Source organism: Hipposideros armiger, unplaced genomic scaffold, assembly GCF_001890085.2.
Source record: "Hipposideros armiger isolate ML-2016 unplaced genomic scaffold, ASM189008v1 scaffold_97, whole genome shotgun sequence".
Taxonomy (NCBI): domain Eukaryota; kingdom Metazoa; phylum Chordata; class Mammalia; order Chiroptera; family Hipposideridae; genus Hipposideros; species Hipposideros armiger.
The window spans coordinates 2,710,453-2,726,334 of NW_017731447.1; the positions used below are offsets into that span (position 1 = coordinate 2,710,453).

Consider the following 15,882-nt stretch of genomic DNA (forward strand, 5'->3'; position numbering starts at 1 on the left):
AATTTGGATGAAATGTCCAAGAGAGTTAAATTTAGTCTAATCCACACATAATGGACGAGATTAAGTGTAGAGTATTTTAAAAATCAAAGTAAGAAAAAGAGCAGGCCAGGAAATCTAATCAAGGCATAACTAAATGTAAGAGAAAGAAAGCACTAGTCCAATCAATAGCATTATCATATCAAAAGAAAAAGCTACAAGAACTGCCTAAGGGAAAGTCTCAGAGCAAGACTGTATCTAAGGTCCAAACAGACAGGAAAACCAAGAGGCTCAACTTACATTCCTGGGCATGTCCATAACCTAAACTTCACAACCAGGACAAAAATCTCACTCAGCAGTACAGCCTTTCTCCAAAAAAGCCCGAAGTCAACAACAGGATTTGATTCTTGGGGGATGTAGGGTAATGGATCAAAATCTCACCACGGCAGGGAAAGAAAAACAAAAAACTGCACAACAAAGTCAAAGTGAAAATAGAAGGTAAAAGGTGGCTTAATACTGAGTAATAAATGGTGCTTGAGGTAAGAAGAATCCATTTGACCTTTCTAGGAATATTGTCCTTCAAATAGCCCAAAGATGATATTGGACTTGCAGAGAAAAGTCCACACACACACACAAAAAAGAAGCCATAGTCGTGCATGCAGTTTACTGTTTTCCATTTTCAGACTCCAGCTACAAGTAAAAATACACAAAATTAAATATAATACAAATCAGAATGTAAAGGTTATAAATCATGACAATGTAAAAGCGAAGATAAGGCTGAGAGAAGTGAGGAGATAGGAGAGGGGCGGAGAGGTGGATGAATGGCTGGGAGCACCAATTTACCAATACCCTATCTTTACAAAGATGGAGTCTGAAGATACTATCAGGAGCAGATGGAAGAAAGAACTTGGTATTACAATGTAACTATCAAAAGCAGAGCAGAGGGCTTAGGACGCCAGCTCTGAGCAGCAGGGCCCTGGTTCGGATCCCACATGAGGGCCAGTGACGCTGCGCCCTCTACAGCTAAGATGGTGAACAACAGCTCGACCTGGAGCTGGGCTGCTGTGAGCTGCTATTCAATGGCTGGCGAGCGACTGCCTCACCCGGGAAGAGGGCAATGATCACAAGATCAACATGGGCCAGTGAAGTGACGTCCTCCACAACTAGACTGAAGAACAAAAGGACAGCAACTTGTCTGTTCCCCTTACCTGATTCCCCAACTCTGTTCTCCTCCTAAAACTCCCCCAATAAAATCTTAAAAAAAAAAAAAAAGCTTAAAAAAAAACAGGGGAAAGGAAGGGAATACTGGAAGGTAATCATTACATATATAATAAAGTAAAAAATGGCTAAGTTTGATAAATCAATAAAAAGTGGTACAAACACATTATTAGAGTTATAGGAGTTACTGTTTGATAATACTATAAACAAAATAGTTAAACTAGAAAACAAAACCAGTGAAAGTAACTGTCTCTAAAAAGTGGGACTGGGATTAGGGGAAGAGTATAGCAAAAGCCACTGATTTTTATCATAAATCCTTCTATTTGATCTTTTATCATATAAATGCATCACTTTGACTTTTAACAAAATGAACTTTAAAAACCAATAACTATAATATAGCCTTCCCAATTGATCCTTTTGAAACTTAATGACATGCTAGAGCAAATTGTCACTAGAAAAATCAAGTCCCTTTCTTATGCTAAGAACCAAAAGAATAGCACAGTTCAAGTTCAGAAATAGTCTTGCCTTGAGTTAAGACTAACTTACTAATTTAGAGCATCTGAAAGTAACAAAATTTTGTATAGCTGTAATCACATAATATTTTTCATTCCAATTATGTTGACAAAACTTGTAAATATTCATTAATATTAATAACAGCCCAAGAATCCAGTTAATAATGATGCTTTTACATAATATGCGAGAAAAACAAGCTTTACCACACAACTTCATAATGACTCAAGGATGAGTGGATGGTTTTGTGAAAACAATACTGTCAGCTCACAGAACGCAGGGCTTGGGTCCATTAAAGTCTATGAATAGCAGCTGTCATAATTTGCTCCTTCATAAATACTTGGGGGTAATTGGCTGCACATTTAATTACTAAAGCTAAACCCAGGCAATTCCAGTTGCTGTAATTCCCCAATAAGGTCGTGCTGCCTATTTATCTCTTATCTCTCGCACTTCTAACTTGATCTGAACAGCTCTACACCCAGCTCTGCACTTGGTCAGCAAACCTTGTTTACCAAACTCGCCTGCCAGCTTCCTGTTAGGTTTTACCAAGGGGAGGCAGTGGTGTGAGATGGGAAGAGGAGGGGAGAAGGGATTTCCTTGCTGTTTTCATTCCTATCAGTGTTGCTCCAGCAACAGAGGACAGCTTCCTCTCCCAACTCCAGCTGTGCCCTTTCTCCCCTGGTAGTTGCGCACCAGCTGCATGGCATCCCACTGAGAAGTCAGATTCCCAGCTGTGTGGGGGCCCCCCTGAGCTCCTAGGTTCTTCTGTTCCCCTAGCGCTAGGGTGGCAGCTGCTTCCTGTAGTTATTAATATCTGGACTGCCTCAGTGTCTACTTTTTGCTTTTTCAGTCTTTAACACCTGTGTAACCAATTTCCAGAATTAAATTTTCTGAAATACCTTCTATGGTTTACTAGGCCCTGACTGATACAAAGGGAAGAAAAAAGATGCACCCTTGTCAGAAATTCCTCATAGAGTGCTGGTAAGCAGCAAAATTTTATGCTGACTTGTATAAGTCAATAAAAAGTATTAACATTTTATACTATCAATAAAGCGATTCTATAGAAATTTTTAATAAGATCGCCACTAGGGTTTCTGTATCCATACACTGATGGAAGTTGAATTCAAAATCCGGAGTTTGATGAGTCATTAAAACAAGGCAAAGTTAACGAGTATAAAATGCCTCCTGAAGGGAGAAATGGGTACAGACAGAAGGGAAATAGGAGATAGAAACACAAACTTTTATCTGCTTGAGTCTATCTTACCTATTCTTTAAGTACTTAATAAGTTTAACATACTAGCAAACCTTAAAATCGACATCACAGTAATACAATAAATGTCTTTTTATGGAAATAACAATAACAAAAAATCACAAAAAGATTTGTCATTTTATTCAATGAATAGACTAGGTTAGGTGTTTGGATTAACCAAAGAAAAAGTGGTAGGCATAGCAGCTTTGACCTTCATCTATCACTTTAAGTCCTTGGCAGACTATGTAGATCTATGCATATCTACTGATAATCAATAGTGGGTGCTAACTCTAATTTCCAGGATAGCTTGCAGCGATTTAGTTATTATTTTTTTCTTATTATGTAACTGGACACAAAGTGTACAAGAGCATGAAAAATCTCTCCATCCCACCTCATGCCTGTTTAAGGGCTTGTCCTCACTGTTACAGCAGGGTGGTTAAGAGTACAGACGATGGAGCCAGAGTTTGGGGTTCAGATCCTTGCCCTGACACTAGCACCTTAGACAAATTTCACTTGATTTCTATGCCTTAGTTTTATCATCTTTCAAATGGGGAGAATAATAGAACCTTCTAAATATAACTATTGTGAGAATCAAATGAGTTAATATATGTACAAGGGCTTTAAAATAGGACCTGGTATATAATGAGCGTTAGATTAAGTGTAAACTGTTGTTGTTATTCCACATAAAAGGATACATAAAGCATAGAAATGCCAAGGGGAGAGTTCCATGATTTATTTTTGTATTGGGAGAAAAAAGGCTTCTTATAGGTCACAAACTAGGAGTTTTGACCATACAAGGATCTGTATCAGAGAGTAGGTTCTTCACCTTTTTCGAATTATGGGCCCTTTTGAAGATGTGTGAAAGCTACAGGTTTTGACCATACAAGGATCTGTATCAGAGAGTAGGTCCTTCACCTTTTTCGAATTATGGGCCCTTTTGAAGATGTGTGAAAGCTACAGGTCTCCTCCCTAGAAAAGTGTATAAACCCACGAAATTTTCCAAAATACTTCCATGTTCTTGGTCTCAAATCACAGATTATTTCATGATGATATAGCTATGTCAAAGCTAAAACACTAGAGGGTGCCACAACCAAAGAAAAATATAAAGAAAGCATGGAATTTAAGGTTGCTTAAAATTCTTCAACTGGAACAAATAGCCTTGCACAGAAAAGAATAGTTAGGTGCATCTACTTCACTAAATGCTTTAAAATACATCAACTCTTCTATCGGTTCTATCTCAGCAGTATCCAATAGAAATTTCTGTGATGGTGGAAATGTTCTAAATGTACACCATCCAAAACAGCAGCCAATAAACCACATGTAGTTATTGACCATATGGAATGTGACAACTGTGACTAAGGAATTAAAATTTTCATTTTGTTTATCTTTAATTAGTTTTAATTTAAATAGCCACATGGGGCTGTAGCTCTCACTGAACAGTGTGGTTCTACCTTGCATTGTTTTGTTTTGAAATGACTTGTTTCTAATCACTGTCCATTATATATCATTGCTTAAGAAATTTCTAATAGAGTAGGCTCATACACTAATTCAGACCAATCTGTCCCGTGAAAATCCAACACTGCAAAGATAGAAATACTGTCACTGCCTCTCCCCTGCCCTAGCTGTTCCCAATCAAAAGAAAAGCTTCCTTTTACTCATTATGAAGACCCTACCTGACCAGTTCCCTGATTGTGTTTCTTAATTCCCTGGGTTATAAGAGCTTGAAAAAATAAGTGCAAATCAATACAGTTAAGTAAGAGGGCTTTTGCCATTTAAAAAAGAAAAAAAAATCATATTCTCGTGATGATCACCAAGGGCTAAGGGAGCACTGAGAAGAAAAGACCACAAGGACATCAAGCAGCTGTGATGAAGGAGAAGAGCCTTCCTCCGGGAGTATGCAAGGTGCGAGAATAAAAGGCGGCACTGCAGGCAGGGGCAACAGCTTGTGAAAGCACACAGCACAGCTAAGGGGCATCAGCGAACACCCAGACAGCGAGCCGACTCAGAAGTCTGGGGACCAAAACAACAGAGCTCTCAGCTGCCTCCACACCAGATTCTTTCTTTACGCTGCAATTTCATCCGCTAAAAATAAAGCTAATGCTGACCCACCTGTCAAAGAGGAAAGGAGTCTATCCACATTGTACAACACCTTACAGCTTACAGCCTGGTGTCTGGCCCAGGGCCCTAAGTGGAGAAGGTACCTAATTAATGTTGATGACAATGATAAAAAGGATTAGAAAATGCATTCTCATGTATTTAGGTGCTTGTGAACAGTTACAAACATCAGTAAAAAGCAGGTGAGTTGCTGAAGCCATCCAGGATTAGAAGCATGATGGACAGGAAGTGAAGTGTGCCCAGGCATTTATTTGCAAATGGGTCAGAATGCAGCTGGCTCTTTTTGCAGAAAAATCATTTGTCCACAGCTGCTCCCCCAAATTACCAAAAATCAAGTAAGTCGTTGTCATGTGATAGCAGGATTAGAGGCTGCTTCCATTTCCATTAAGGAGAAATAACATAAATTGCCCCGAGTCCCGCCCCTCAGTCTCAGACAAGCACAAAGGACACTTTTATTCAGATCTGCTTACTGTGAAATGTAGCATTGTTGCCTGGCTGCGTGTCTGGTGGGCCTCAGTCCTGCTGGATCTGTCATTACACAACCAACATTCAGCTAAAGCTGTTTCTTAGATTCTGGCAGACAGTTCAATGTATGGTTTTTCTTTTGAGATAACTGAACTTGTCTCTGGATAAAATTGAGAAGGCATAAGCGTCAATACTACAGATGTAGGAATCTCGGCGATTCAATCATTTTTTGTCATTCCGCAAACATTTACTGAATTCTTATCAGGTCCTCCTAGATTATTTTAGCATTGGTATTCCAAGAAAAAAAAACTATGACCGGCAACTTTCTATTTTTATCTTTAGTTGAAAAAATTTATTACAGAAGCGACATGTTCTTTAGGGTGACCAAGAAAATACAGGTAAGTAAAAACAAAACAAGAAACAGAAAGCACCACCCAAAATGGTCACAATTACCGAGTTAACAATTTGGTGTACGCAGTATGCTTCTACCACCATCCCAAACCGAGTTTCTTACATGGTTGGTTTTGTTTTGTTTTGAAACAAAAATGAGGCTACAATGAACATACTATTTTATAAACATTTTAAAATGTAATAATTAAAATTTTCATGTTAACATTTTTATATCACTTTTTAATGTTTACACAGCATTCCCCATAAATGTACAGTAATGACTAATTCACACAAGACATTCAGTTAGGTTATTTTTAATTTTTCACTATTATAAACAGCACTGTGATAACAATTCTGATATTGAATAAATATCTGTTGTATAAACGAGTAAATGAATGGTTTACTAAGCTAAGTCTTTAGCACACACTCGGTTATTTGCTTGGCATTAAGGACATAAAACTTTACATAACCAGTTATAATTCTGGACTTGCTATTATAGCAGGCATAGAAAGGTAATGCAGTAAAAATAGCACTCTAAACATAAAGATAATACTTGGTGGTGGGTAGAGGACAGAATGAAAATCTTAACCCTGACAATGTAAAAGTAAAGTACAGCTAAAAATAAAATAAAATAGAATAAAATAAATAAATAAATAAATGTAAAGTATAGCTCCCGGAAGGTAGAATATAGAAAGATGCAAGTGCAGGAACCCTTATAAACCCATTTTATAAAATGGCAAATTGAAACCCTATTAAAAGTTGCTGGATCAAAAAAAAAAAGTTTATCATTCAAAATTATAAAGAAAATTAAGACTAGAAAATAATAAAATATCAAATAATGGGAGATGGAGAGAAGAGAGGGTAGAAAATATCAGTTAAATTTTTACTTTTCATATTAAAAAATCCAAAGATATTCTCTACAGTTGATAAATAAGGAACAGAAGTTTACACATATTATTAAACCTTATGGAAGTAACTCTAGAAGAAGCTAAAAACAGAAATAGTACAACAGTTTTAAAAGGTTATCTGTGGACTGCTGGGCTGGCGATGGGAAGGAAAAAGGTGAGGCAGGAGACTAGTGTTTATTTCATCAAAAGCTCTCTCTCCTCTGCCATTTAATTTGTTAGGAAGCACAAATGACACCCTGATGAAGGCTGCCCAAAAAATCTGTAACTATTCACTTGGACTTATATCCTCTTATCTTGATAACTAGTCAGGCTCAACCGCCCACAGAGCTTTAACAGAGGCAAATTTAAAATACCTAAAACCTTAAAGACATCCAGTTTGATTTTCTCATTTGATAGATGAAGTTGAGACCCAGAAAGTGCTAAGTGGGTTAACCTAAGTCACATCTCTAATTGGTGACAAAACCAAAACATGAACCCACGTCTTGTCTTGTGCCTTCCAATTAAGTGTTCCACCTGCTCCATGAGAAACCCACCCTCTGTCCTGGAGCACAGCCTCTAACCATAACTGACTCCATCACTATTGGGGGTGTATCTTCAAGCCAAAATGTGGGTTTACTAAGGTCCAGTGAATCTAGATTATAAACTAATACTCATGTTGAACTGATTTTTTCAAATTGCACCTGCAGTCACCCATTCCAGTCCCTCTAACATGGTCTCCTGGTCCCCTATCGTCATAACCCCCACCATCACCACCTTAGAGGCTATAGCTACTTTAAGGACTGGTTCTCACACACCGAGAGCCCTGACAGTATGCTTCCAGATATAGAAATAAATGTAATTCATGAAGTTCCTAAAGCCACGTCTTTGAAAGATACAGTCTTCTGTGAGCACCAGGGTAATCAACTGTTTCATATTTTTCTTCACCCATATGAAATGGCTTAGTGAATTACCCACTCCCATTTTCAGCAGATGGAAAGGAAACAAAATTGTTAAAAAATAAAATAAAAAAAAAGGAGGACAAGGACTTTTGGGGGAAAATGGAGAACTGAGCACACAGTTTTTATGTTTGTAATCATTATACTCTTTTACAAAAATTATTTTAAAATTGAATTTTAAATGGTATAAAAGCCCGTTACTTATAAATTATTTACATAGATTATTTATATAGATTTAGAAACAAGAAAATAAAAAACAACGTGTAAAAATGGGGGTCAGACCAAGCTGGAAATCAAGTCTATGCAGAAGAGTCAAGATCTAATAAGCAAAAGCCCAGTATCCACAGTCCTGTGTTTTCCATAAATTTTGTACAATATATGGATAGTGTATTCATTGTCTCACTAATTTACAGTAAGTAATACTGAATGTTTAAAAGCATGCTTTCTCACACGTGGAGCTGGGCATAAGCAGATCAGTGGGGCAACAGCAATATTAATTAATACTGGAAAGCTGCTGAGAAGTGAGCCTTCCGTATCATTTTGTGGTTTACTTCCCGTGTTTTACTCCCTGTGATGCACTGTGAAACAAACAGTTTGGTGGTGGCAGTATCAGTTAAAGCTTTTTAAAAAGTCAAACAACACATATGAAATCACTTTATAACTGCAACATGCTACAGAAACATACGACATTATTTTATTGTACAGCAAGAAAGCGAGGCAGAGGAGGAAATAAATGATTGCTGCAGTTGTTCATCCAGCAGCATCTGAGTGGCCGGATCTTAAGGGTAGGACCAAAAGCAGCTCCAGGTCTGGTCAGAGCAAGGCCATGTAAACCAAATCAGCCCCTTATACCTGTGTTTTGTTTGGTCTGTACTGCTTTTTGTGTTTAGTTTCTAAAATGAACTACCAACATTTTAAAACTGGGAAATAGCATAAAAGTTCGAGATTTCTGACTTCTCTTGAAAAGTCAGAAAGACCTGGGAACACCAGGAAGCAGTAAGTACTGTGTTAAAAGCTTGGGCTTGAGAGTTAATTCTGCCATTTGCTAGTTTCATGTTAATGTCTCTATGTATCTGTTTCCTGTTTATAAACTGGTGGTATTAATAATGTATTAATAATACCTTCCTCACAGTGTTGATGTGAGGATTAAATGAAATTAAATAAGCAAAGCACTCAGCAGGGTGCCCCCCCACACACACACACACAATAATGCTAATCATTACTATCACTTCAGATTGGCGACAACTGACTGGCTAGGGAGAGTAGAACAAGCTCCTATCAACGTCAAGTGGACATCTTTAGGATGTCCACTCCTGGGTTGCCTCGCTCATTTACAATGTCTGCTTGGTCCAGCACCAGCGGTTGCAAATTCTAGCAGCAACAAAGACTGCGACAGCACCAGCGGTTGCAAATTCTAACAGCAACAAAGACTGCGATGCAATGTACAAATGCTACAGAAGAGAATTATAGGGAGAGTGGAGCTCAGAGAAGGTAGGTAATCCTGTCAGTCAACAAACATTTACTGAGGGCCATGTTCTAGGCCAAGAGTCATGGTGATGAGCAAGAAGGCAGAGTCCCTGACCTCAAGGAACTGATGATATTCTGGTGGAGGGAGCCATAACAACAGACATTTCAGGGAGTGACATGTGCTATGCAGAAGATAAAATAAGGCAATATAATAAGAAAATGCGAAGGGTGGTCTCTGATGAGGCACATATGATTTTCATTCTTAATGAAAAGGCAGCCACAGGAAGACCCTGGTGAAAAGGGGGACAGTAGAGGGAGAGGTAATTGGGGAAAAAATCACATAAGGCCTTGGAAAGAAGTTTGGATTGTATGATGATCGGGAAAGGTTTTAAGTAGTTATTTTAGAGGTGTCTGGAGGGGGGTGGGATTGAAGTATTGGGAACAGAGTTAACAGTGTGGCCTATAGAGCATGACCAAGCACAGAGAGCACCATGGGGTCAGCTTGGGGGAGGCCAGGTCGCGCCAAGTTATTTTTATGTCATCTTCTAGCTCAGTGGTACCTAATATGATGAAGATCCCTCTGTAATGACAAAAACAAAAACAAAAAAACACCAGAAAAAGAAACTTTTACTGTATGATAGTTGCATTTATTCAGAAAAAGATAATGAAAAGGGCCTGCTATAAATGACTTAGTTTTGTTTTGTTTTTGTTTTTAAATCTATTAAGCAATACGGTTGAGAGATACCATTATCTATGCAGCCTAGATAACCATAGGTCACAAAAGGCCTCTGCTGTAACTCCTGGCCACCTTAGGGCTCTGGACTAGAGGGTGGAAGCATTGCTAAAGGTGATGAGTAGTAGCATTCTGCAAACATTCCAAAGCTGTGTGAAGAATGGCTTGGGAAGGGCTGAGTCAAACCAGCCAGGGAACGAATTTAATGGTCTATGAGGGAGCGCCCATGGAAGCCTCAACTAAGACAACGGGCATGGAAAGCATGTGTGAAATGAAAGGTCTGGAAGTAGAAAGAACTTAGTGAACAACTGGATGTGAACAGTGAGGGAGGGGTAACTTCAGAATGACTCCCCCGCTTCTGGTTTGGATTAGTGAGTGGCTCATTAACCAAGGCAAGAAACAGTAAGAGCAGATTTGCAGAGCAAAGCAATGTGTGACAACATTCACACCAGCTGTCCAAACATATACCTGGATCTAGAGCTGTGGGGCAGGTGTAAGTTTGGGACTCATCAACAAGGAGATGGTAATGAAATCATACAGCATGAATAAAACTGACCAGGAATAATACGTAAAGTGGGACGATAAAATAAGCAAGGAGACCTGGGGAATCTTCAAAGGGTTATGGGGGGGGGGGGAATGTGAAGAAGAATGAGAGGAAGTTAGACGGAAATATGAGAATCAGGACACAGTAGTGCCAAAGTAGCCAAATGCAGGGAGAAATCAACAATGTCAAATGCAGAGGAAGCGCTGAGATGGCCTTGCCAAAAGATTCAATACATTCATTCATTCAGCAGGTACATGAGAATCACCTCCTGTGTGTCAAGCATGATACAGGAGACAGCTGTGAACATTATTGTTTATCTCCCTCCATCCTTCCAGAGGGAGATAAACAATCAACAAATATATACATAATATATTAGAAAAAAGAGAGGTGGGGGCGGGAGTGGGAGGTGATGGTCAGGGAATGCCTTTCTGACAAGATGTCTGAGCTCAGATCTGCAGGAAGTGAGGGAGATAGTAGGAAATACCTGAGGTAAGAGTCTCCAGGCAGCTCGAGGAGCAAATGCAAAGATGCTGAGGCAGGAGCCTGCTTGGTGTCACCAAGGTACAGCAAAGTGCCCCTGTGCCTGACGCGCCCTAAGCTAGGGGAGGAGAGGCAGACAGGTCAGAGGTTAGTCTGGGTCAGGTTTGTAGGACCTTGAGGACTACATAAGAGCCTTGGAATTTATTCTGAAGGACATGGCAAGTCTTTGAAAGGTTTTGAGCAGGGGAGAGATACAACTTAATTTTCTGGTTTACACTTTAAAAGGCTCACTTGGCCTGCTATCTGAAAGCAGACTGAAGGGGAGGAAAAGGGTGGAAGCAGGAGGGACAGCCTAGTGGCTCAGTTGGTTCAATTCCTGGCCCGAGTGGAGCTGCCAACATGGCAGGATGGCTCAGCTAAAAAAAAAAAAAAAAGGGTGGAAGCAGGAAAACCAATTATTAAGGCTGCTGAAAGATGAGCGTGGCTTGGATCAGAGTAGCCGCAGTGGAGATGGTGAGGGGTTAAATTTTGCACGTGTTGAGGGTAGAGCTGCCAGGATTTCCTGATGATTTGGATGCAGGGTAGAGGGAAAGAGGAGTGAAGAAGGCCTCCAAGGTTTGGGTTTAAGCAACTGGAAGAACATAGTGGCCATTTACTGAAATGGGAATGAATGTAAGAACCTGAGAAGCCTATTAGACATCCATGTGGAAATGTTGACTAGGGGGGCGTGAACTGGTGGCTTAAGTGTGTCATTTTACTGCTTTTAAATGCTTTATAAAAACTATTTTTAACTGCCTTTTAACATTTATTTTTCCTCCTTTTAGCATATAATTAAAAACTGTGCTTATATTTTTAGAAATTTTGAGGTCAACGCTTATTATTTAGGTTCATTAATTCCTCAACAAATCAGTCATAAAAGTGCCACTACTATTTTGTAAGGTAACACTAAGTCACAATTACCTATCATATCTCAGTTTACAAATTTCTATCATTTTTCTTTATGGATGTCAAACCAGCCTATGAAAACAAGGTTAACGGGCTGGCCGAGTGGCTCAGTTGGTTAAGAGCTTGCTCAAGAGTTTGAGCTCTGAGCAACAGCAGTTCGATTCCCGGCCCAAGCTGAGTTGCTGCTGAGCTACCAACAGGTGGCAGGATGGCTCAGCTAAAAATAAGAAAAAGAAAAGAAAACAAGGTTAACTACATAAGTTAAGCTAACTGTAAAACTGAGAATGATAATGCCTGTGGCACAGGGTAGTAATAGCTAATGTTTAGTGAGCCCTTACTTTGTGCTGGGTGCTTTTCTAAGCCTCTTGCATATATAGAGGGTGCCAAAAAAATTTATACACATTTTAAGAAAAGAAAAAACTATTAAAATTTTAATACTCAATATATACCAATAACAAACGATGAATACAAGTCACATTTGACTTCTGCAATGACAAGAGGTGCTCAAAGTGGTTACCATCAGCGTCCAGACACTTCTGATTATGGCGAACTACTGCTTGCGCAACGTTGACCAAAGTGTCCACTTGTAAACATTTTTTTGGCACCCCTGGAATAATGTCATGTAACCCTCACAATTCTATGAAGTATTATTATTATTATTTTTTAAGATTTTATTGGGGAATTGGGGGAGGGGAACAGCGTTGGGAAATCGGGGAAGGGGAACAGAGAAGTTGCTATTCTTTTGTTCTTCAGTCTAGTTGTGGAGGACGTCGCTTCACTGGCCCATGTTGTTATTATCATTGCGCTCTTCCCAGGTGAGGCAGATGGGTCGCCGGCCACCGGACGGCCGCTCACAGTGGCTCTTGGCAGCTCACGCTGGCTGCCAGCCACTCACGCTGGTTGCCAGCCACACACAGTAGCTTATGGCAGCCCACTGCAGCAGGGGCTGAAGCCCACACCATCGCCAGCGACTCATGGCAGCCCAGCTCCAGGTTGAGCTGTTGTTCACCATCTTAGCTGTAGAAGGCAGCATGACTGGCCCTCATGTGGGATCCGAACCGGGGCTCTGCTGCTCAGAGCTGGCGTCCCAAGCCAGCTCTTAACCAACTAGCCACTCGGCCAGCCCTATGAGGTATTATTATTACCCTTACTGACACATGATGAAATGAGGCACAATAAGGTAAAGTAACTGTTCTATAGCTACGAGGAAGTGGCAGAAACAAAATTTAAATCTTGACAATGTGCATAGTGCTTTACAGTTTACAAAACATGTCCACATTTTAATTTTATAAGCAGGCATAGCACAATACTAGACTGAACAATATGGAATTGTTTTATGTAGGTCCAAAATAGTTAAATACATATTAGCAACTTCATATGGTTCAACCATAACTATTATGCTATGGCCATTTAAAAAATGAAATGTGAATATGTTTTTTAACTGTAAAGCACTATGGAAGGTATTATTTTAAGCAACAGAAAATAGAACCACACTAAAATTTATTAACACAATTGTGAAACTGAAAGTAGTATGAAAGAGAGCAGACAATACATATGGGAATCCACTCAAATTACACATCAATCAATAATCAATAGTAAATCAAAAGTCCATTATATATTCAACTTAGGTTTCCATTTGCAGCCTTAGTAGTTTTGAGGATTAATCTTCTGAACAGTTTGGAGATAATCTCAAGCTGACATCATTTCCCCAATGGCACTCATTACCACCTGACGTAGTATTTGTTTTTCTGTTAATTTTTTTCTCAACCCACTAAAAAGTAGGTTCACTAGGGCAAAGATTTTTCTGCACTAGTCAGTGCTTTACCCCCAGCGCCTAGAACTGTTCAAGGCTCACATTAATCCTTCACATTCGTTTGTTGAATAAATGAGTAATTAGAACTTCCTAAATTACTAGGAAAGACTACATGAAATGCATTTTGAGACAAAGAAAAATAGTACCCAGAGATTTTGTAATGTAAACAAAAACTAACAAAACAAACCTTTCTAAATGGCATAAGATAATAATGGTTCCTACCCATAATCACTTCAAAAAGTGTCAAACATCTTAATTTTGAACAGTACCCATTCAAAAATTAAAAACCCCCTAATTACTTTGTGAGTAATCCATTAAAATAAACTATATCTTGAATTACTTACAAAATTAAATTTAGGATAGCATATAATCAAAGTCACAGACACAGTAGTAAGAAGGAAAAAGTCATCTTAGAAATCCTAGATAAGGAAAGAGAAAAATAAAAAGGCACATATGTTTCAAGACTGAAATAAATGAAATTTAGAAAGTGGTTGAATATAATATTAAAATGACTTCATTTAAAACTAGGAATAACATTTCCATTTTAGAATTTGTTGAACCTGTACAAGATATTCCTAAACTTCAAGGTTGGGGAGGATATGTGATCCTAAGTTTCTAAAGAAATAAAACTTCCCTAAATAATGTTTATACTGTATTTCCTTATGTCCTGTTCAAAAAAAAAATCAAAATTTTCCCTAACTACCAAATGTCACATCCATTTAGAATAAGTATTTGAAAAAGTATAGCGCACTGTACAAAAAAAGATAATAATCACCCTATAAAAATAAAAATATTTTTCTCCCAGTTTCTCAATGTGACCTTTGATAAAATGCTAAATAACAGAAGGGGAAAGGGCCCATCCGATGTAATTGAACATGCACATCTATCAGCAGCCGCCTGGTCCTGGCTACAATAGGCGTCCTACAGCTGGCTGTCAAGGCACCAAAACAGCTTGTCAGCCACCTTCCTAAGTCTCTAGAACTAAACTCACTTGGGTCAAAACAAGTCAACTGCCTTTCTCAGCAACAGTAATATACCGGAATAAAAGTGTCAAGTATAATTCTGGCTGCCAAGATTTTATTCTTAAGAACAGAATTCTAACTATTAAAGGGGCATTAAATGAGAGCTATTGCCTAAAAGAAAAGGGTTATCTACATCTGTAGCTTGTTTGGGATAGTATTTCTGAGGTCCTGATCTGTAATCAAACCAGAGGAAAGGAAAGCAACTGGTAAAAGCAACAAATATCACAACCCTCCAGAGTGAATAAAAAGTAAACTACTGAAAAAAAATGAGTGTGCCAGAAGCAATATGTAAATAAAACTAGAGTTATACTTTAAATAGATTCCATGTGTTGTGCAACAAGGAATATTCATTCACTCTGACTTAGTATAGTTACAAATCACTAGTACAGAGGAATACTACAAAAGCATTAAAGGTGAAGCAGACTGATGAACACTGACACAGAAAAAATGTCCACAATATATACTGTTGGAAATTGGGAGGAAAAAAAGGAAACAGGTGATAAAATATGCTAGAATGAGTGTGATCTCATTTTAAAAAATATGGATGTGATTATGGGAAAACAAAATAATCTAGGAAGAATATATACTGAAACTGTTAAGAATGCTATCCTTCTTGGAGAATGGAATTATGAATACTGTACTTCTGTTTTATAAATTTTCTCCCTTTAAAGTAGTAACTATGTAATTACTTTTATATTGGGGGGGAGTGCTTATTTCCAGCTCTGGGAAAGAAAAGACAAACAGCATAATAAGCCCCTCTCCCCCTTTACCAAGTGAAAAATCTCAGGGTGTCCTCCAAGCTCATGGAATCAGAGACACACACGTGTATATGGACCATCAAAGCTGCATGTCCTCTGGGAACCCCTTCTTTAAACAGAATTTTATGCAGAGCCTCAAAACATAAGATTAAAGTGGAACTTCTGGTATTGAAGGGGCTGGAACAGAAACGGCTGCAGCCATTCACCTCCTGCTAGACCCTCGGAGGCTCCTTAGGACCCCCAGAGCACAAGTGGAAACCCCGTGGTTAATTCAAGTAGTTGGGAAACCGAGGCCCAAGGATTAGCCTCCCATTAAGTTCTCTGCCTTACAGACCAGTCCCAGGGTCATTTCAT

At 38.8% G+C, this 15,882-nt stretch overlaps 1 protein-coding gene across 1 annotated transcript in view; it reads right to left on the reverse strand.

The window, feature by feature from the left end:
• Positions 1–15,882, reverse strand: part of NRF1 (nuclear respiratory factor 1) — a 126,516-nt gene that overhangs the window by 91,553 nt on the left and 19,081 nt on the right. Inside the window, exon 2 of the mRNA XM_019646089.1 lies at positions 5,539–5,693. The gene's annotated coding sequence lies outside the window, so the exon portion shown is untranslated. The remainder of the gene's footprint in view (positions 1–5,538; positions 5,694–15,882) is intronic.